The 23146-nt window shown below is 40.5% G+C and overlaps 5 non-coding genes and 2 pseudogenes across 5 annotated transcripts; all 7 read left to right on the top strand.

Annotated features, from left to right (window-relative positions):
• Nucleotides 1-386: 386 nt before the first annotated feature.
• Nucleotides 387-602, top strand: LOC130110901 (small nucleolar RNA U3). Its single transcript, XR_008810110.1, has one exon. It is a non-coding gene; the product is annotated as a small nucleolar RNA U3 (small nucleolar RNA).
• A 1022-nt stretch (nt 603-1624) lies between these two features.
• LOC130110903 (small nucleolar RNA U3) lies at nt 1625-1798 on the top strand (annotated as a pseudogene).
• Nucleotides 1799-4144: 2346 nt separating this feature from the next.
• On the top strand, nt 4145-4356 carry LOC130110905 (small nucleolar RNA U3). Its single transcript, XR_008810112.1, has one exon. It is a non-coding gene; the product is annotated as a small nucleolar RNA U3 (small nucleolar RNA).
• A 3793-nt stretch (nt 4357-8149) lies between these two features.
• LOC130110881 (small nucleolar RNA U3) lies at nt 8150-8362 on the top strand. Its single transcript, XR_008810094.1, has one exon. It is a non-coding gene; the product is annotated as a small nucleolar RNA U3 (small nucleolar RNA).
• Nucleotides 8363-11022: 2660 nt separating this feature from the next.
• On the top strand, nt 11023-11244 carry LOC130110894 (small nucleolar RNA U3). Its single transcript, XR_008810106.1, has one exon. It is a non-coding gene; the product is annotated as a small nucleolar RNA U3 (small nucleolar RNA).
• A 935-nt stretch (nt 11245-12179) lies between these two features.
• LOC130110900 (small nucleolar RNA U3) lies at nt 12180-12356 on the top strand (annotated as a pseudogene).
• A 5098-nt stretch (nt 12357-17454) lies between these two features.
• On the top strand, nt 17455-17669 carry LOC130110872 (small nucleolar RNA U3). Its single transcript, XR_008810086.1, has one exon. It is a non-coding gene; the product is annotated as a small nucleolar RNA U3 (small nucleolar RNA).
• Nucleotides 17670-23146: the final 5477 nt, after the last annotated feature.

Below are 23146 nucleotides of genomic sequence, written 5' to 3'. Positions count from 1 at the left end.
AACTATCACTCCGAGAAGCTCGGTACTTTCCATCAGAAATGACTTTGCTGTGGTTAGTTAGGCTACTCTGAAGAGTTGGTCTCTGTTGGTGTGGTATTTTCTTTGGGTTTGTGTGGCTGAGCAGATAAAACCCTTAACCTAACCCAAATCCTACCTCAAGCAAACATGTAGAAAGCGCTGTCCGTTAATTTTATGCGAAACTTTTACTCTGAGAAGCTCTCTACTTTCCATCAGAAATACCATTGTCGTGGTTAGCTTGGCTACTGCGACGAGTTGGTCTCTATTGCTGTGGTATTGTCTGTAGGATTGTCTGCCAGAGCATATAAAACTCTTACCCCAACCGTAACCGAAAGGTATAGAGCCATCCATTGAGTTTATCAAAACCCAACAGTAATTTCGGGGATAATTTCTTTAGTTTTTATCTTGAGAAATGTTTTTCTAAAGTGCGAGTCTCGCCACTCACCACGATGAGCCTGGGGTGCTTCTCCCTGACCGCGAAGCAGGTACAGAGAAGTGGTTTAATCACTCACTCTGGGCTTTTGGTGACCGTTCAGTGTTGCTTTTAAGGAGTTATCAAGAGGAAGGAGCCTGTTCGGTGTGGTAAAAAGGAGGGGCAAAATGTAGAAATTCATCAATTTTATCTAAACCTACCCCTAAAACTTAGTCCTAACCCTAAAAACATGAACATTGTAGAAGTGCAATTCAATAAAAGAAATCCACTTGTATTGCTGCAAACCCCACCAACAACTTTTCAAGTTTAAAACGGGATAAACTAATCAAGAGGGAAGACAATGGGGGATCAAGTGTAAAGAATAAACAACCTCCAAATAGATCCTATACTCAATCGATCAAACTCTCTCCAAATTCGTAACCCTAAACCTGGGGGTATCTGTAAGCCAGTATTTGGGCATTGTTGAGGCGCCTGGTTGACATGTGTTGGCTCTGGCATTCAATTCTCTAACCCTTACCTTTCACTCGGAGAAGCCTAGTATTTCCCATCAAAAATGCCATTGCCATGGTTGGCGTGGCTAACATGAAGAGTTCATCTCTGTTGCTGTGGGATTTTCTGCCTGAGCAGGTAAAACCTTTACCTTAACACAAACCCTACCCTTACGTGTTGAAAGAGCCGTATGTTGATTTTTATCCAAACCTTTCACACCGAGAAGCTCTGTACTTTCCATCAGAAATGCCATTGCAATGGTTAGCTTGGCAACCGCCAAGACAGTCTCTGTTGCTATGGTATTCTTTGTGGGATTAATTCTTAGCAGAAGTCAAGCTAACCACGGCAATGGTATTTGACGGAAAATAATGTCACGGAGCTTAAGGTTTGGATATAATTAATGGATGGCTCTTTCTACATCTTTCTGTAAGGGTTGGGATAGGTTTAGTATAAGAGTTTTATCTGCTCAGGCAGACAGTGTCTGCTGCTGTGGTATTCTCTGTGGAACTACTTTTGAGTAGGAAAAACCCTCATTGTAACCCTACGCCAACCCTGGCCAAAAGATGTAGAAAGAGACCTCCATTAATTTTATCCAAAACTTTCATTTCGAGAAGCTCGGTACTTTCCATCAGAAATGCCATTTCCATCAAATTATGCCAACCTAATCCTAACCAAAAGATTCAGAAGACTACACTTTCAGCGGTCATTTCTGTCGTTCTTGGCTTGAAAAATGTTTCTAAGTGTGAGTCCGCCACCCACGATGATGAGCTGCGGTGCTTCTTCCTGAGCATGAAGCAGGTACAGCGAAGTGATTTGATTACAAGCTCTGCTTTTGAGGCAGAGTGTGCTCTGAGTGGTAAAAGAAAAAAATTGAGAAAGCCATCAATTACTTTTATTTTAAACCTAACTCTAAAAACATTAACCTGCAATAGCAGTGAATTTCAATTAAAAAAAAAATCACTTATGCTCCAAACCCCATCAACAACTTTTCAAGTTTAAATCAGGATAAACGGTGGATAATCTCAAGCTGTGTGCTTTTGAGGCAAGATGCATCCTCTGATTGGTAAAATGGAGAAATCTATCTATTTTATTGAAACATAACTCTAACAACAAACTGCCATAGCAGAGAACTTCAATTTAAAAAAAAAAAAAAGATTTATAATGCTCCAAACCTCACCAGCAATTTTTCAAGTTTAACACGGGATAAACTAATCAAAATACAGGACAGTGGCAGATCAGTTGTAAAGAACAAAAAATATCCAAATTGAACCCATCAATCTCTCCATAACTCTCATATTGGGGTATCGCTGAGCCAGTGTTTGGGCACTGTCCGCCTGAGCAGAAACACTTGACACTAAACTCAAACACTATGTCAACCGAAACATGTAGCAAGGACCATCCGTTGATTTATTTCCAAAACTTTTACTACGAGAAGCTTGGTTCTTTCCTTCAGGAATGCAATTGGCGTGGTTAGCTTGGCTACTGCGAAGAGTTAGTCTCTATTGCTGTGGTATTCTCTGTGCGATTGTCTGCCTGAGCTGATAAAACCCTTACACTAAGCGAAAGATATAGAAAGAGCTGTCAGTTAATTTTATCCAAGACTTTCACTCCGAGAAGCTTGGTACTTTCTGTCAGAAATGCCATTGCCGTGGTTACCTTGGCTACTGCGAAGAGTTAGTCTCTGTTGCTGTGGTATTCTCTGTGCGATTGTCTGCCTGAGCTGATAAAACCCTTAAACTAAGCGAAACATGGAAGGAGCCGTCCGTTAATTTTATCCAAGACTTTCACTCCGAGAAGCTTGGTACTTTCCATCAGAAATCCGATTGCCGTGGTTAGCCTGGCTACTGCGAAGAGTTAGTCTCTGTTGCTCTGAGATTGTTTGCCTGAGTAGATAAAACCCTTAACCAATCCCAAACCCTACGTCAACCAAAACATGAAGAAAGTCATCAGTTAATTTGATCCAAAATTGACTACGAGAATTCGGTACTTTATTTCAAAATTGTCATTTCTGTGTTTAGCTTGGCTACCGCGAAGTGGTAGTCTCTGTCGCTGTGGGATTGTCTGCCTGAGCAGGTAAAACACTGACCCTAACCCAACCCAAACATGTATGTAGAAAGAACCATCCGTTTATTTTACCCAAAACTATCGCTGCGACAAGCTCGCTGCTCTCCGTCAGAAATGCCATTGCCGTGGTTGGCTTGGCTACCACCAACACTGTCTGGTACTGTGGTACTTCTATGGGATTATCCGGCTGAGCAGATAAAACCCTTTCTCTTAAGTGAAACATGTAGAAAGAGTCATCTGTTAATTTCATCCGGAACTATCACTCCGAGAAGCTCGGTACTTTACATCAGAAATGACTTTGTTGTGGTTAGTTTGGCTACTATGAAGAGTTAGACTCTGTTGCTGTGGTATTCTCTGTTTGATTGTCTACCTGAGCTGATAAAACACTTACCCTAAGCGAAACATGTAGAAGGAGCCGTCCATTAATTTTATCACAAGATTTTATTCTGAGCAGCTTGGTACATTCCATCAGAAATACCATTACCGTGGTTAGCTTGTCTATCGAAGTTATTCTCTGTTGCAGTGGTATTCTCTGTAAGATTTTCTGCTTTAGCAGGTGAAACCCTAACCCTATCCCAACCGAAACATCTAGAAAGAGCAATCCATTAATTTTATCTGAAACTATCACTCCATGTTCAGAAATGTTACTGCGAAGAGGTAGTCGCTGTTGATGTGGTATTGTCTGTTGTATTGTTTGCCTGAGCAGACAATACTCTTAGCCTAACTCATCCCTAAACGAAAGATGTAGAAAGGGCAATCTGTTAATTTTATCCAAACCTTTCAGTTGGAAAATCTCAGTATTTCCATCAGAAATGACTGTCATGGATAGCTTGGCTACTGCTAAGAGTTATTCTCTGTTGTCGTATTTTTTTGTGGGATTGTCTGACTGAGCAGATAAGCCCTAACCCAAACCTTATCTCAAGTGAAACATGTAGAAAGCTCTCTTTGTTCATTTTATGCAAATCTTTTACTCTGAAAAGCTCAGTACTTTCCATCAGAAATGCCATTGCCATGGTTAGCTTGGCTACTGCGACGAGTTGGTGTCTTCCTGTGGTATTCTCTGTAGGATTGTGTGCCAGAGCAGATGAAACCCCTACCCTAACCCAAAGATATAGAGCCATCCGTTACGTTTAGCCAAACCTAATCCTATTTTCAGGGATAGGTTCTTTAGTTTTATCGTAAGAAATGTTTTTCTTAAGTGAGTCCCGCCACCCACGACGATGAGCTGGGGTACTTCTTCCTGAGCGCTAAGCGGGTACAGAGACGTGGTTTAGTCACACGCTCTGTGCTTTAGATGATGTTCAATGTTCCTTTCATGGGAGCATCAAGAGAAGGGGCATGTTCTGAATGGTAAAAAGGAAAAAAGTGCAGAAAATCATCAATTTGATCTAAACCTTAGTCTTAACTCTTAAAACATTAAATTGCAATTGCAGAAAAGTTCAATTAAAAAAAAAACAAACAAAAAACACTTGCATTGTTTCAAACCCCACCAACAACTTTTCAAGTTTAAAACGGGATAAAGTAATCAAGATATAAGACAAAGGGAGATCAGTTATAACGAATAAACACCCAATTTGCTCCTAGACTTAACCAATCTATCCATATCCCTAATCCTGGGTGTATTTCTAATCCAGCACTTGGGCATTGGCAGAGGTGCTCAGTTGACATGTGTTGGCTCTGGCATTCAATCCTAACCATAAAGTTAACCTAGTATTTTCAATCTGAAATGCTGTTGCTGTGGTTAGCTTGGCTACTGCCAAGAGTTGGTCTCTGTTGCTGAGGGGTTTTCTGTGGGATTTGCTGCCTGAGCAGATAAAGCCTTTACCCTAATACAAACCCAACCCAAATGTGTTGAAAGAGCCGTCTGTTAGTTTTATCCAAATCTTGCATACCGAGAAGCTCTGTACTTTCCATCAGAAATGCTATTGTTGGCTTGGCAACCTCCAAGACAGTCTCTGTTGCTATGGTATTATTTGTGGGATTAAGTCTTAGCAGGAGCCAAGCTAACCACGGCAATGGCATTTCTGGTGGAATATTCGGAGCGTTTGGTTCAGATATAATTAGCGGCTGGCTCTTTCTACATGTTTTTGTAAGGGTTGGGATAGGTTTAGTATAAGGGTTTTATCTGCTTAGGCAGACAGTCTCTATTGCTGTTGTATTTCTGCGGGATTGTCTGCCTGAACAGATAAAACCCTTACCATAAGTGAAACATTTAGAAAGAGCCGTCCATTAATGTTATCCAAAACTGTCACTCCGAGAAGCTTGGTACTTTCCATCAGGAATGCCATTGCCGTCGTTAGCTTGGGTACGACAAAGAGTTAGTCTCTGTTGCTGTGGTGTTCTCTGTGTGATTGACTGCCTGAGCTGATAAAACCCTTATACTAACTGAAATATGTTGAGAGAGCCGTTCAGTAATTTTATTCAAAATTTTTACTACGAGTACCTCTAATTTCCATCATAAATGCCATTGCTGTGGTTAGCTTGGCTACAATGAAGAGTTAGTCTCTGTTGCTATGGTATTCTCTGTGCGATTATCTGCTTAAACAGGTAACACACTTGCCCTAACCCAACCAAAACATGTAAGAGCCATCCGTTAATTTTGTCCAAAACTTTCACTCCAAGATGCTCGGTTTTTCCTTCAAAAATGCCATTGCCATGGTTACCTTGGCTACCACGAAGAGTTAAGTCTCTGTCGCTGTTCTATTTCTGAGGGATTGTCCGCCTAAACAGATAAACCCATTACTCTAAGCGAAACATATAGAAAGCACTCCGTTTATTTCATCCAAAATGTTCAGTCGAAGGTCGGTTCTTTCCTTCAGAAATGCCATTGCGGTGGTTAGCTTCGCTACTGCGAAGAGTTGGTCTCTGTTGCTGTGGTATCCTCTGTGCGATTGTCTGCCTGAGCAGATAATGCCCTTACAACTAAGCGAAATATATAGAAAAAGCCGTCCAGTAATTTTATCCAAAACTTTTACTACGAGTAGCTTGGTACTTTCCATCAGAAATTCCATTTTCGTAGTTAGCTTGGCTACAATGAAGAGTTAGTCTCTGTTGCTGTTGTATTTCTGCGATTGTCTGCTTACACAGGTAACATACTTGCCCTAACCCAACCAAAACATGTAGGAAGAGCCGTCCGTTAATTTTATGCAAAACATTCAGTCCAAGAAGCTCGGTTCTTTGCTTCAGAAATTCCATTGCCGTGGTTAGCTTGGCTACCACGAAGAGTTGGTCTCTGTTGCTGTTGTATTTCTGAGGGATTGTCCGCCTAAATGGATAAAACGCTTACACTAAGCGAAATATGTAAAAACGCCGGGCATTAATTTTACCCAAATCTTTCCCTCCAAAAAGCTTGGTACTTTCCATCAGAAATGCCATTGCTGTGGTTAGCTTGGCTACCACGAAGAGAGTTAGTCTCTGTTGTTGTTGTATTTCTGTGGGTTTGTCCGCCTGAACAGATAAAACCCTTACCGTAAGTGAAACATGTAGAAAGAGCCGTCCATTAATGTTATACAAAACGTTCACTCCGAGAAGCTTGGTACTTTCCATCAGGAATGCCATAGCTGTAGTTAGCTTGGCTACTACGAAGAGTTAGTCTCTGTTGCTGTGGTGTTCTCTGTGCGATTGTCTGCCTGAGCTGATAAAAACCCTTATACTATGCGACACATGTAGAAAGAGCTGTCCAGTAATTTTATCCAAAGCTTTCACTCCGAGAATCTTGGTACTTTTCTTCAGTAATGCCATTGTCCTGGTTTGCTTGGCTACCACAAAGAGTTAGTCTCTGTTGCTGTTGTATTTCTGCGCGATTGTCCGACTGAACAGATAAAACCCTTACCATAAGTGAAACATGAAGAAAGAGCCGTCCAATAATGTTATCCAAAACTTTCACTTCGAGAAGCTTGGTGCTTCCCATCAGGAATGCCATTTCCGTAGTAAGCTTGGCTACTACGAAGATTTAGTCTCTGTTGCTGTGGTGTTCTCTGTGCGATTGACTGCCTGAGCTGATAAAACACTAATGCTAAGCGAAACATGTACAATGAGCTGTCCATTAATGTTATCCAAAACTTTCACTCCGAGAAGCTTGGTACTTTCCATCTGAAATGCCATTCCCATGGTTAGCTTGGCTACTGCGAAGAGTTGGTGTCTGTTGCTATGGTATTCTCTGTGCGATTGACTGCCTGAGCTGATGAAACCCTTACGCTAAGCGAAACATGTAGAAAGAGCCGTCCATTAATTTTATCCAAAACTTAGACTCTGAGAAGCTTGGTACTTTCCATCAGTAATGCCATTGCTGTGTTGAGCTTGGCAACTACGAAGAGTTAGTCTCTGTTGCTGTGGTGTTCTCTGTGTAATTGTCTGCCTAAGCTGATATAACCCTTACACTAAGCGAAATATGTGGAAAGAACTGTCCAGTAATTTTATCCAAAACTTTCACTCCGAGAATCTTGGTACCTTCCCTCAGTAATGACATTGCCTTGGTTTGCTTCGCTACCATGAAGAGTTAGTCTCGGTTTCTATTGTGTTTCTGCGGGATTGTCCGACTGAATAGATAAAACCCTTACTATAAGTGAAATATGTAGAATAGCCTTTCATTAATTGTATCCAAAACTTTCACTGCAAGAAACTTGGTACGTTCCATCAGGAATGCCATTGCCGTAGTTAGCTTGGCTACTACGAAGAGTTAGTCTCTGTTGCTGTGGTGTTCTCTGTGTGATTGACTGCCTGAGCTGATAAAACGCTAAGCGAAACATGTAGAAAGAGCCATCCGTTTATTTTACCCAAAACTATTGCTGCGAGAAGCTTGCTACTCTCCATCAGAAATGCCATTGCCATGGTTGACTTGGCTACCAGCAAGACTGTCTGTTGCCGTGGTATTTCTTTGGGATTATCTGGCTGAGCAGATAAAACCCTTACTCTTACGTGAAACATGTAGAAAGAGTCGTCTGTTAATTTCATCCGGAACTATCACTCCGAGAAGCTCGGTACTTTCCATCAGACATGACTTTGCTGTGGTTAGTTTGGCTACTATGAAGAGTTTGTCTCTGTTGGTGTGGTATTTTCTTTGGGATTGTGTGGCTGAGCAGATAAAACTCTTACCCCAACCGTAACCGAAAGATATGGAGCCATCCATTGAGTTTATCAAAATCTAATACGAAGTTCGGGGATAATTTCTTTAGTTTTTATCTTGAGAAATGTTTTTCTAAAGTGCGAGTCCCGCCACCCACCATGATGAGCTGGGGTGCTTCTTCCTGAGCGCTAAGCGGGTACAGAGAAGTTGTTTAATCACAAGCTCTGTGCTTTAGATGACGTTCAATGTTCCTTTTATGGGAGCATCAAGAGAAGGGGCATGTTCTGAGTGGTAAAAAGGAAAAAAGTGCAGAAATTCATCAATTTGATCTAACCCTAAACCTTACTCTTAACTCTTAAAACATTAAATTGTAATTGCAGAAAAGTTCAATTTGAAAAAAAAAACAAAACAAACAAACGACAAACACTTGTATTGTTCCAAACCCCACCAACAACTTTTCAAGTTTAAAACGGGATAAAGTAATCAAGATATAAGACTGGGAGATCAGTTGTAATGAATAAACACCCAAATTGCCCCCAGACTTAACCAATCAAACTCTATCCATATCCCTAACCCGAATCCTGGGGGTATTTCTAATCCAGCACTTGGGCATTGGCGGAGGTGCTCAGTTGACATGTGTTGGCTCTGGCATTCAACCCTAACCATAAAGCTAACCTAGTATGTTCAGTGTGAAATGCCGGAGCCGTGGTTAGCTTGGCTACCGCGAAGAGTTGGTCTCTTGCTGTGGGGTTTTCTGTGGGATTTGCTGCCTGAGCAGGTAGAACCTCTACCCTAATACAAACCCCAACCCAAACGTGTTGAAAGAGCCGTCTGTTAATTTTATCCAAATTTTGCATTCCGAGAAGCTCTTTACTTCGCATCAGAAATGCCACTGCAGTGATTAGTTTGGCAACCGCCAAGACAGTCTCTGTTGCTATGGTATTATTTGTGGGATTAATTCTTAGCAGGAGCCAAGCTAACCACGGCAATGGTATTTCTGGTGGAAGATAGAGTGTTTCGGAGCTTGTGGTTCGGATATAATTGGCGGCTGGCTCTTTCTACATGTTTTTGTAAGGGTTGGGATAGGTTTAGTATAAGAGTTTTATCTGCTTAGGCAGGCAGTCTCTGTTGCTGTTGTATTTCTGCGAGATTGTCCGCCTGAACAGATAAAACCCTTACCATAAGTGAAACATGTAGAAAGACGCGTCCATTAATGTTAACCAAAACTTTCACTCCGAGAAGCTTGGTACTTTCCATCAGGAATGCCATTGCCGTAGTTAGCTTGGCTACTACAAAGAGTTTTTCTCTGTTGCTGTGGTATGTTCTGTGCAATTGACTGCCTGAGCTGATAAAACCCTTACAATTAAGCGAAATATGTAGACGGAGTCGTCCATTAATTTCATCCAAAACTATTACTCCATGGCTACAATGAAGAGTTTGACTTTGTTGCTCTGGTATTCTCTGTGTGATTGTTTGGCTGATAAAACCCTTACAACTAAGCGAAAAATGTAGAAAGAGCCGTCCATTAATTTTATCTAAAACGTATACTCTGAGAGGTTTGGTACTTTCCATCAGAAATGCCATTGCCATGGTTAGCTTGGCTACCACGAAGAGTTGGTCTTTGTTGCTATTGTAATATCTGCAGGATTGTCCGCCTGAACAGATAAAATCCTTACTATAAATGAAACATTTAGAAAGAGCCGTCCATTAATGTTATCCAAAACTTTCACTCCGAGAAGCTTGGTAATTTCCATCAGTAATGCCATTTGCTGTAGTTAGCTTGGCTACTACGAAGAGTTGGTCTCTGTTGCTGTGGTATTCTCTGTGCGATTGTCTGCCTGAGCTGATAAAACCCTTACGCTAAGTGAAACATGTAGAAACAGCCTCCGTGAAATTTTTTTCCGAAACTGTCACTCAGAAAGTCGGTACTTGAGAAGAGCAGTGCCATTGCTGTATTTAGCTTGGTTACGATGAAGTTAGTCTCTGTTGCTGTGGGATTGTCTGCCTGAGGAGGTAAAACACTTATGCTAACTAAAACGAAACGTTGTAGAAAGAGCTTACGTCAGTAAGATCCAAAACTGTCACTCCGAGAAGCTGGGTACTTTCCATCAGAAATGCCATTGCCGTGGCGAGCTTTGCTACTGCGAAGGGTTAGTCTCTGTTGCTGTGATAGTTTTCCTGAGCTGATAAAACCCTCAACCAAAACATGAAGAAAGTCAGTTAGTTTGATCTAAAATTTCGAGTACGAATAAGTTGGTACTTAATTTCTGAATTTTCCTTGCTGTGTTTAGCTTGGCTACCGTGAAGTGTTAGTCTCTGTTGCTGTGCTATTTTGTGTGGGATTGTCTGCCTGAGCAGGTAAAACACTTACACTAAACCAACTGAAACATGTAGAAAGAGCCATCCGTTTATTTTAGCCAAAGCTATCGCTGTGAGAAGCTTGCTACTCTCCATCAGAAATGCCATTGGCTACCACCAAGACTGTGTGTTGCTGTGGTATTTTTTGGGATTATCTGGCTGAGCAGATAAAACCCTTACTCTTACGTGAAACATGTAGAAAGAGTCGTTTGTTAATTTCATCCGGAACTATCACTCCGAGAAGCTCGGTACTTAACATCAGAAATGACTTTGCTGTGGTTAGTTTGGCTACTGTGAAGAGTTTGTCTCTGTTACTGTAGTGTTTTCTTTGCGATTGTGTGGCTAAGCAGATAAAACCCTTACCCTAACCCAAATCCTACCTCAAGCGAAATATGTAGAAAGCGCTGTCCGTTAATTTTATGCAAAGCTTTTACTCTGAGAAGCTCTCTACTTTCCATCAGAAATACCATTGCCGTGGTTAGCTTGGCTACTGCGACGAGTTGGTCTCTATTGCTGTGGTATTGTCTGCCAGAGCAGATAAAACTCTTACCCCAACCGTAACCGAAAGATATAGAGCCATCCATTGAGTTTATCAAAGCCTAATACTAATTTCAGAGATAATTTCTTTAGTTTTTATCTTGAGAAATGTTTTTCTAAAGTGCGAGTCCCGCCACTCACCATGATGAGCCTGGGGTGCTTCTCCCTGACCGCGAAGCAGGTACAGAGAAGTGGTTTAATCACTCACTCTGTGCTTTTCGTGACCGTTCAGTGTTGCTTTTATGGAGTTATCAAGAGGAAGGAGCCTGTTCGGTGTGGTAAAAAGGAGGGGCAAAAATGTAGAAATTCATCAATTTTATTTAAACCTACCCCTAAAACTTAGTCCAAACCCTAAAAACATGACGATTGTAGAAGTGCAATTCAATAAAAGAAACCCACTTGTATTGCTGCAAACCCCACCAACAACTTTTCAAGTTTAAAACGGGATAAACAAGAGGGAAGACAATGGGGGATCAAGTGTAAAGAATAAACAACCTCCAAATAGATCCCATACCCAATCCATCAAACTCTCTCCAAATTCGTAACCCTAAACCTGGGGGTATCTGTAAGCCAGTATTTGGGCATTGTTGAGGCGCCTGGTTGACATGTGTTGGCTCTGGCATTCAATTCTAACCCTTACCTTTCACTCGGAGAAGCCTAGTATCTCCCATCAAAAATGCCATTGCCATGGTTGGCGTGGCTAACATGAAGAGTTAAAATCTGTTGCTGTGGGATTTTCTGCCCGAGCAGGTAAAACCTTTACCTTAACACAAACCCTACCCTTACGTGTTGAAAGAGCCGTATGTTGATTTTTATCCAAACCTTTCACACCGAGAAGCTCTGTACTTTCCATCAGAAATGCCATTGCAATGGTTAGCTTGGCAACTGCCAAGACAGTCTCTGTTGCTATGGTATTCTTTGTGGGATTAATTCTTAGCAGAAGTCAAGCTAACCACGGCAATGGTATTTGACGGAAAATAATGTCACGGAGCTTACGGTTTGGATATAATTAACGGATGGCTCTTTCTACATCTTTCTGTAAGGGTTGGGATAGGTTTAGTGTAGGAGTTTTATCTGCTCAGGCAGACTGTCTGTTGCTGTGGTATTGTTTGTGGAACTACTTTTGAGTAGGAAAAACCCTCACTGTAACCCTACGCCAACCCTGGCCAAAAGATGTAGGAAGAGACGGCCATTAATTTTATCCAAAAGATTCAGAAGACTACACTTTCAGCGGTCATTTCTGTCGTTCTTGGTTTGAAAAATGTTTAAGTGTGAGTCCACCACCCACGATGATGAGCTACGGTGCTTCTTCCTGAGCATGAAGCAGGTACAGAGAAGTGATTTGATTACAAGCTCTGTCCTTTTTGAGGCAGAGAGCGTGCTCTGAGTGGTAAAAGAAAAAAATTGAGAAAGCCATCAATTACTTTTATTTTAAACCTAACCCTAAAAACATTAAACTGCAATAGCAGTGAACTTCAACTAAAAAAAAAATCTCTTATATTGCTCCAAACCTCACCAGCAATTTTTCAAGTTTAACACGGGATAAACTAATCAAGATACAGGACAGTGGCAGATCAGTTGTAAAGAAGAAAAAAACATCCAAATTGAACCCATCAAGCTCTCCATAACTCTCATATTGGGGTATCGCTAAGCCAGCGGTTGGGCACTGTCCGCCTGAGCAGAAAAACTTGACCCTAAACTCAAACACTACGTCAACCAAAACATGTAGCAAGGACCATCCGTTGATTTTTATCCAAAAGGTTTACTACGAGAAGCTTGGTTCTTTCCTTCAGGAATGCAATTGGCGTGGTTAGCTTGGCTACTGCGAAGAGTTAGTCTCTATTGCTGTGATATTCTCTGTGCGATTGACTGCCTGAGCTGATAAAACCCTTATACTAAGTGAAATATGTTGAAAGAGCCGTTCGGTAATTTTATTCAAAATGTTGACTACGAGTACCTCTACTTTCCATCATAAATGCCATTAGCGTGGTTAGTTTGGCTACAATGAAGTTAGTCTCTGTTGCTATGGTATTCTCTGTGCGATTATCTGCTTAAACAGGTAACACACTTACCCTAACCCAACCAAAACATGTAAGAAGAGCCATCTGTTAATTTTGTCCAAAACTTTCACTCCAAGATGCTCGGTTTTTCCTTCAAAAATGCCATTGCCGTGGTTACCTTGGCTACCACGAAGAGTTAGTCTCTGTCGCTGTTGTATTTCTGAGGGATTGTCCGCCTAAACAGATAAACCCCTTACTCTAAGTGAAACATTTAGAAAGCACTCCGTTAATTTCATCCAACATTTTCAGTCCGAGAAGCTCAGTTCTTTCCTTCAGAAATGCCATTGCAGTTGTTAGCTTCGCTACTGCGAAGAGTTAGTCTCTGTTGCTGTGGTATTCTCTGTGCGATTTGTCTGCATGAGCAGATAATGCCCTTACAACTAAGCTAAATATATAGCAAAAGCCGTCCAGCGATTTTATCCAAAACTTTTACGAGTAGCTTGGTACTTTCCATCAGAAATTCCATTTTCGTAGTTGGCTTGGCTACAATGAAGAGTTAGTCTTTGTTGCTGTGGTGTTCTCTGTGCGATTGACTGCCTGAGCTGATAAAACGCTAAGTGAAACATGTACAAAGAGCCGTCCATTAATTTTATCCAAAACTTTCACTCTGAGAAGCTTCGTACTTTCAATCAGTAATACCATTGCCGTAGTTAGCTTGGCTACTACGAAGAGTTAGACTCTGTTGCTGTGATGTTCTGTGTGATTGTCTGCCTGAGCTGATAAAATCCTTACACTAAGCGAAATATGTAGAAATGGCTGTCCAGTAATTTCATCCAAAACTTGCACTCCGAGAAGCTTGGTACTTTCCATTAGAAATGCCGTTGCCGTAGTTAGCTTGGCTACTGCGAAGAGTTAGTCTCTGTTGCTGTGGTATTCTCTGTGCGATTGTCTGTCTGAGCCGATAAAACCCTTAGATCTAAGCGAAACATGTAGAAAGAGCCGTCCATTAATTTTATCCAAAACTTTCACTCCGAGAATCTTGGTACTTACCCTCAGTAATGACATTGCCCTGGTTTGCTTGGCTACCACGAAGAGTTAGTCTCTGTTGCTATTGTATTTCTGCGGGATTGTCTGACTGAACAGATAAAACCCTTACTATAAGTGAAATATGTAGAATAGCTGTCCATTAATTTTATCCAAAACTTTCACTGCAAGAAACTTTATACTTCCCATCAGGAATGCCATTGCCGTAGTTAGCTTGGCTACTACGAATAGTTGGTCTCTGTTGCTGTGGTATTTTCTGTGCGATTGTCTGCCTGATAAAACCCTTACACTAAGCGAAATATGTAGAAAGAGCTGTCCAGCAATTTTTTCCAAAACTTTAACTCCGAGAAGCTTGGTACATTCCATCAGGAATGCCATTGCCGTAGTTAGCTTGGCTACCATGAAGAGTCTCTCTGTTGCTGTTGTATTTTTGCGGGATTGTCCGACTGAACAGATGAAACCCTTACCATAAGTGAAACATGTAGACAGTGCCGTCCATTAATGTTATCCAAAACTTTCACTCCGAGAAGCTTGGTACTTTTCATCAGAAATGCCATTGCCGTAATGAGCTTGGCTACTGCGAAGAGTTAGTCTCTGTTGCTGTGGTTGTCTCTGTGCGATTGTGTGCCTGAGCTGATAAAACCCTTACCCTAAGTGAAACATGTAGAAACGGCCTCTGTCAATTTTTTGCCCCGAAAGTATCACTCAGAAGCTTGGTACTTGAGAAGAGCAGTGCCATTGCTGTGGTTAGCTTGTCTACGATGAAGTAATTCTCTGTTGCTGTGGGATTGTTTGCCTGAGCAGGTAAATCCCTTGCGTCAACCAAACCGAAACATTGTAGAAAGTGCATACATTAATAAGATCGAAAAACTGTCACTCCGAGAAGCTTGGTACTTTCCATCAGAAATGTCATGGCCATGGTGAGCTTTGCTACTGCGAAGAGTTAGCCTCTGTAGCTGTGAGATTGTCTGCCTGAGCAGGTAAAACCCTTACCCTATCCCAACCGAAACATGTAGAAAGAGCAATCCATTAGTTTTATCTGAAACTATCGTTCCATGTTCAGAAATGCTACTGCGAAGAATTATTCTCTGTTGCTGTGGTATTGTGTGTTGGATTGTTTGCCCGAGCAGACAAAAATCTTAGCCTAACTCATCCCTAACCGAAAGATGTAGAAAGAGTCCTCCATTAATTTTATCCAAAACTTTCACTCTAAGAAGCTTGGTTCTTTCTTTCAGAAATGACTTTGCCATAGATAGCCTGGCTACTGCTAAGAGTTGTTCTCTGTTGTTGTGGTATTTTGTTGTGAGAAGGTATGACTGAATAGATGAGCCCAAACCCTACCTCAAGCGAAACATGTAGAAAGCGCTGTCCGTTAATTTTACGCAAACCTTTTACTTTGAAAAGCTGGTTCTTTCCTTCAGAAATGCAATTGCCGTGGTTAGCTTGGCTACTGCGAAGAGTTTGTCTCTATTGCTGTATTGTTCTTTGTAGGATCGTCTGCTAGAGCAGATAAAACCCTTACAACTAAGACAAACATGTAGAAAAAGCCGTCCGTTAATTTTATCTGAAACTGTTCCTCCGAGAAGCTCGGTACTTTCCATCTGAAATGCCATTTACGTGGTTAGCTTGTCTAGCGAAGTTATTCTCTGTTGCGGTGGTATTCTCTGTAGGATTTTTGGCCTGAGCAGATAAAACCCATTACTCTTAAGTGAAACCTGTAGAAAGAGTTGTCCGTTAATTTTAACTGAAACTATCACTCCGAGAAGCTTGGTACTTTTCATCAGAAATGCCATTGCCGTGGTTAGCTTGGCTACCACGAAGAGTTGGTGTCTGTTCCTGTGGTATTTTCTGTGGGATCGATTTGCCTGAGCTGATAAAACCCTTACCGTAACGCTATCCCAAACCTAACCAAAAGATGTAGAAAGAGCCAACCCTTAATTTTATCCAAAAGTTTTACTCCGAGAAGCGCTGTACTTTTCCTCTGAAATGCCACTGCCATGGTTGGCTTATGTATGCGAAGGTATTCTCTCTTGCAGTGGTATTCTCTGTAGGATTTTCTGCCTGAACAGGTAAAACCCGTACCCTACCCCAACCCAAACATGTACAAAGAGCATATGTTAATTTTATCCGAAACTATCACTCTGAGAAGCTCGGTACCTTCCGTCAGAAATGCCATTGCCGTAGTTAGCTTTGCTACCATGAAGAGTTAGTCTCTTTTGCTGTGGTATTCTCTGTGGGATTTTCTGCCTGAGTAAGTAAAACCCTCACCCTAACCAAACTGAAATGCGTAGAGAAAGCATACGTTAATGTTATCAGAAACTATCACTCCTAGAAGCTTGGCACTTTTCATCAGAAATGACATTGCTGTGCATAGCCTGGCTACTGCTTAGTTGGTCTCTGTGGTGTTCTGTGCGATTGTCTGCCTGAGCTGATAAACCCCTACCCTAAGCAAAACATGTCGAAAGAGCCATCCGTTAATTTTATTCTCATTTCACTCCGTGAAGCTCAGTACTTTCTGTCAGAAATGCCATTGTTGTGGTTGGTTTGGCTTTCGCAAAGAGTTGATCTCTGTTGCTGTGGTATTCTCTGTGGGATGGTCTGCCTGAACCGATAAAACACTTACCCTAACCCAACCGAAACGTGTAGAAAGAGCCATCTGTTAATTTTATCCAAAACTATCACTCCATGAAGCTCTGTACTTTCCATCAGAAATGTCTTTGCCATGGTTAGTTTGGCAACTGTGAAGAGTTAGTCGATGTTGCTGAGGTATTGTCTGCCTGAGCAGATAAAACTCTTAGCCTAACTCATCCCTAACCGAAAGATGTAGAAAGAGCCATCTTTTTTTTCTTTTTTATGATTAATAGTTTTTTTTCACAATAATAAAACATATAAACAAGTATTTCAGTTTGAAATAACATGGACATTAAATCAGAATACGAACGAAACAAGCACAACCAGACCGAAAATAAATAAAAGATAGGAGAGACATCCTGAAATAATGAAAGAAGAAAACAAAGAGGAAAAAACAAACAAAAGAAGAAAAAACATGACTGTGAGCCATCTTTTAATTTTATCCAAATGTTTCACTCAGAAAAGGTCAGTACTTTCCCTCAGAAATGACTTTGTCATGGATAGCTTGGCTACTGTCAAGAGTTATTCTGTTGTATTTTTTTTGTGGGATTGTCTGACTGAGCAGATAATCCCTAACCCAAACCTACCTCAAGTGAAACATGTAGAAAGCGCTGTCTGTTAATTTTATGCAAAACTTTTACTCTGAAAAGCTCGGTTCTTTGCTTTAGAAATGCCATTGCCATGGATAGCTTGGCTATCGCGACGAGTTAGTCTGTATTGCTGTGGCTCTGTAGGATTGTCTGCCAGAGCAGATAGAACCCTTATCCCAACGCTAACTGAAAGATATAGAGCCACCCGTTAAGTTTATCTACACCTCATCCTAATTTCGGGGATAATTTCTTTAGTTTTCATATTGAGAAATGTTTTTCTAAAGTGTGAGTCCCGCCACCCACAATGATGAGCTGGGGTGCTTCTTCCTGAGTGCGAAGCAGGTACAGAGAAGTGGTTTAATCACAAGCTCTGTGCTTTTGGTGACCGTTCAGTGTTCCTTTTATGGGAGCATCAAGGGAAGGAGCATGTTCTGAGTGGTAAAAAGGGAAAAAAATGCAAGAATTCGTCAATTTTATCCAAATCTAAACCTTAGTCCTAACCCTAAAAACATGAAATTGCAGAAAAGTACAATTAAAAAAAAAAAAAAAAAAAAAAAAAAAAAAAACACACCCACTCATTAATTTGGTATATAAAATGTGTTGTTATATAAAAATCCCAAAATCCAACCCAACAGGCTTGAAAACATAGGAATTGACACCAAGATCAATCAAGCCAAAAAACGACACAAAATATATATATTAAAAAAAAAGCCATTTTTGGAGGCTAATTTGACAGCCATCTTGAAAAATGGCCATCTTGGATTTTCAAGTGGCCAATCGGATAGATTTGATTGGAAGCCTGTGGAGAAGAAATTCACCAAATTTAACGCTTGTATCATAATTTGCACAATTCCACTCGAGTTTGGCTTTTATCCGCTCCACTATAACCCAAAACATACCTCAACCGCAACATATAGAAAGAGCCATCTGTACACTTTATCCAAAACTGTCACTCCGAGAAGCTTGGTACTTCCCATCAGAAATGTCATTGCCATTGTTAGCTTAAGAGTTCGTCTTTGTTGTTGTGATATTTTACAGTATACCCACCAGCAACAAGCTCCCCTCACTACACATACCCAAATAGTGCCCAAACAAATTTTTAACAAAAATACTTTGGGGGGACATTTTGTCCCTGATTTAGTTTGTCTCGTCATAAAGACTGGTTTGTTTGTTCCTGGTTTAGTTTGTCAAGTCATAAAGACTGGATTATTATTTGTTCCTGATTTAGTTTCTCAAGTCATAAAGACTGGATTATTGTTTGTACTTGGTTTAGTTTGTCAGGTCATAAAGACTGGATTATTTTCCGTTTTATTGTCATTAAAAACAATGTGCAAGCACATGTTCCTGAGTTAGGGTCTCAAGTCATGAAGACTGGGTTATTTGCTCCTGATTTAGTTTGTCAAGTCATAAAGGCTGGATTATTTTTTTCCCCCTGATTTAGTTTTTCAAGTCATAAATACTGGTTTATTGTTTGTTCCTGGTGAGTTTGTCAAGTGAAAGACTGGATTATTGTTTGAAGCCTGGTTTCTGTCTGATTTATTTTTTTTCTGTACTTGGGTCCATACCAAACCAAGGTCCTAACAAAGATGTGCCCCCCTTCTTTATTTAATAACTGTGTTCCCCAGCTGTGAGAGGAACTTGTATTGGGGGTGTGTGTGTGTGCGCGCGCAACATGGTATTTGATAGATATAATAGAGTATAGAGCAGAGAACATAGAGTATAGAACATAGTATAGATGTAATATAATCGTTAGATAGTATAGAGCAGAGAACCTACAGTATAGGACATAGTATAGTTAGATATAATCGATGGATATAATAGTATAGAGCAGAGAACATGGCAGAGACAAGTTGATTTGAAGATATGCTTTTTGGTAAATAATTTTATTAGCCACACGAGCAAAACCGGTGGAATTAGTTTTTGCTACATTTTGATTCTGCAGCACAATATATACATGTACAACAACAGACACTCCACAAATCATGAACAATACAGTTACACAATAGCAGAAATAAACATATCCGGTATAACAGGTGAATGGTGGTATTTATGCCAATGGTGTGTGAGGATGGGACTATAGGGAGGAATTCAGAGTCTTGATGGATAGGGAGAAAAAACTGTTTGCAAAGCGTGTAGTCTTAGTTGACAGTGACCTGTAGCGCTTCCCTGAGAGAAGGAGCTGGAAGAGGTGATGAGCAGGATGTGAGGGGTCGCAGGTGATCTTTGCTCGCTTTACAGTCCAGTTAGTATGTAGAGATTCAACTGAGGGGAATGGGTTGCCTATGATTTTGGATGCCTTGTTGATAATCCGCTGCAGTTTTTTCGTGTTTGACTGTCTGTGCTGCTGTACCATACGGTAATACTGTAATAGAAGATGTTATGATGGACTCGGGTAATGGCTGAGTAAAATGACGAGCAGTAGATGTTTGATCCGGTACTTTTTTCACAAATGTTATTTATTGAAATTTTACAATCAAAATGTTATACAGACATATATGAAGTCAGTTTATTGGTCCACTTCATTCAAACATGAAACCTACCGCTAAAAATTTGGTGTCATCTTTGACCAGTGTCTTTTGATCACCATGTTACTAAGGTTGTCCAATCCTGTTTCCTTCAGCTACAAAATATTGCAAAAATCCCTTTTAAAGACATCGAAAAATTAATTCACACTTTCTCCCTTCTAGATTAATGTAACTTTCTCTACTCTGGCCTCAACTATGCTACTTTAAATCATCTACAGTTGGTTCAAAATGCAGTTGCTAAACTAACTAGAACTAGTTGTAGGTCCCATATTACCCCTATTCTTGCATCTCTTTATTGGCCTCCTGTGAAGTTCAGAATAATCTTGAGTTTATTGATTACATTTAAAGCACTGCATGATCTTGCCCCCAGTTATATTTGCGATCTTCTCATTTCACTTTCAGACCACTCTGATCCTCAAACCTCAGTTATATTTCCCTCAAAGCACAGACACAAGTGGCTTTCTCGCTACTGGTTTATTTGAAAGTTGTCTTCGCCTCCAAATCCACCATGAAAACTGACAGTATTAATGACCCATGAAGACCATAATAGCTTCACATGGAAAAAATGATATACGCTCCATGTTGCGTAACATATATTGAAGTAACATACAGACAAAGAAAATGCCTATGACCCAGAAAATGGGTTAGAAAGCAAACTGGGCTAAATCTAAAATAGGTTTGGCTAAGGAGGCATTGGAAAAGAATATTATTCAGACCAACAATATTATAAAAGAGAAACGGCCGGCATTTATTAAACATATTAATAACAACATAAGTGCACTTTGAATGGTCAATAAGGAAAAGAATAAGGGTCAAACCCCTTTTGGTTTGTCTGTAATGTCTTTTCAGTGTGTAGACTCAGAGCTCTGGTCAAAAAGAGAAAATATGAAAAGATAAAAGTCTGAAGCTACCTGGGTAGTGTGTGTAGTGTTCATTCACAAAAATGGAGATCTCCAAAACGGTCTTGTCTGTCTCTCCTGGTCGTCCTCAATGGAGAAGCAAGACGCCACTCTTCCACGTGCTGTCGACGCCTCGTGGGTCACAGGGCTTGCTGCTCCCTTCTCTTGGGGAAGGAATCCAGTACACAAAAAAACCAACCTGCATACCGCAGGGTAGAAAATAAGTCTCTACTCTCTAAAGCACCAGTTCTAGAATATTTGAATCAATCTTTCACATTCCCAAATAATAGAATTGGGAAACAAAACGAAGGTAGTGAAGGTCCTTGCAGCTAACAAGTACAAATCACAGCGGAATTGTATAAATTTCACATTCATATTAAGCTATAGGATATAGGCTATCTGAAAATCCTCTGATTGGTTCTTGTAATGAAATGTTCTAGGTTCTCTTCAGTTCTAGGCCTAACAGGCCTACACATTATAAGACCACTACTATGCTACTACAGTGCATGGATAGAAAAAAGACAAACATGGCTAAACTAGCACATGGTTAGCTAGTGTAGAAACTCACTGAAGAATCCGGGCAAATAAAGAAAACCGGTTTCCAAGCAAGCATTCCTCTGCAATCCAAACGGGATTAATTAATTTAAACTGGTAAACTTAAATGAGTAAGGGTAACAAAGGCATACATTTTATATCTCTGTTCCAGCTTCTGCGAGTTGGACTTTGGTTCATTCGTCTGCAGCTCAAGAAAGGTCTGCAGTCAATCTTTTACTTTCGTTCTGATCTGACAAGGCCTGGTAATTTTCCATTTGGACAGGCTGCTAGCGCTCTCCACAGGGGACTGCATGGACATGCATTAACTCTTTCTAGGGCAGCTAAAATCAGGGGGGTTACACCTCGTTGGCTGCATGCTACGACAGGGAAGTCGTCAAATCTTGTTTGTAAATATTAACTTCTCAAAGTTCGCTATATACGACAAACTTTCATTACACATGAAGTCTTATTAGTTGCTTGCTTGCGGAGATCTTCCCTTCATCTAACTTATGTGAAAGAAACCCAACAGGATTTGCCCCTCAACATTAAAATCGGCTGTCGAAATAAGTCTCAATACAAATCATAGTTGCATGTAATACAATAATTGCTTGCCGGTACTGCTTAAGTCTTCCTGATGTATACGTATGTGTACATAACCTTAAGCTGAGACTTCAAAGTTATAGTACTATTACTTGTAATAAATGAAATGATATATACATAACATGCAGTTCAAATGAACTCTCAATCACAACATTGGTCTTGGAAAAGGTAGACGAATATTACAAATTATTTAAACATGATGGCATCAGTCTTTTATCTATTGCTTATTCCAACTGCAAAACAAAATATGACTTTTTAATGGATTCCCACGTTTGACTTCTGTTGTTTTTTTTAGCTTGGTCTGTTACTACCGGTTCTATATATATATATATATATATATATATATATATATATATTAAAAAAGATTTCATTCACTTTATGTATTTGTTCGCATTTTGTGTATGTAATGTAAAGCACTTTGTAACGGTGTTTAACAGTGATATAAATCAAATGATGTAAATAAAATTTTGCTTGCTTCAAACTAATGGGACTGTGTCCAGATAGATGGGGTTTCCTCAGTTTTAGGTAGTAATTGTCGTCTTTATGCTTTCCACAGATACTGTTCTCTGGCCATGACAATTGCACTCCTTGTCGGCCGGTTTAATGATCCATCTGTTATCGAGGAGTTCTGATAAGGCTCTGTCTTTTGTACTATTAGGTTTTACTACATGCTGTATGCGGAAGAATTTGTCGAAATAATTCAAATTGGCCACTGAGGGTCGCGAGTTCCGCCAGCAGCGTGCTGTTAGGAGTCTATTCCGACTTGGGAGTGAATGGCAGGGGCTCTGCATCTGTGCTGTCCTTGTAATACACTGCTAGTTTCAGTCTTCTGTGGCATTGTTGAATGTCCCTTCTGATCTGTTCTATTATGCTTTTTGTTACTTAGTTGGAATGAATTTTATTCCTCTGTTAAGTAGGGTTAATTGTGGGGAAGTTAGGAGAAAGTTTTTCGCTAGTACTACATTTTCATTCCCGTCCTGTATCGGCAGGCTTGTGGGGACTTTTAATTTAAATACTCCAACCAGTATTGTCAGTAATTATATTGCCGTCTGTGGAGTCCAGTGCACGTTGTCCTTCTATAAGTCTTGAAGAGAGTCCTATTTAGTGGTGGCATGGTTGGAGTTGCCTTTGATGTATTCATTCAGTTTTTGTAGGTTTGTTTGTTCCCCCAGCAGGAGGCTTATGGAGTAGTTAATCATGGGTATCTGCACATTGGCCCGTGGGAATTTGCTTTTTGCTGCTCTGATGCCCCCTGAAGCTGCTTGATGGTGGTCTTTTTCAGTTTTTGTGATCTATTACTTCGCCTAAAGGACACAATCACCTCTTCCATTGTGTTGGAGTGGGTGGCTTTGTTGGTTG

The sequence above is a fragment of the Lampris incognitus genome, chromosome 3 (assembly GCF_029633865.1).
Source record: "Lampris incognitus isolate fLamInc1 chromosome 3, fLamInc1.hap2, whole genome shotgun sequence".
In the NCBI taxonomy this organism is placed as follows: domain Eukaryota; kingdom Metazoa; phylum Chordata; class Actinopteri; order Lampriformes; family Lampridae; genus Lampris; species Lampris incognitus.
Note: the sequence above shows the minus strand (reverse complement) of the source record. Positions and strands in the feature narration are given on the sequence as shown.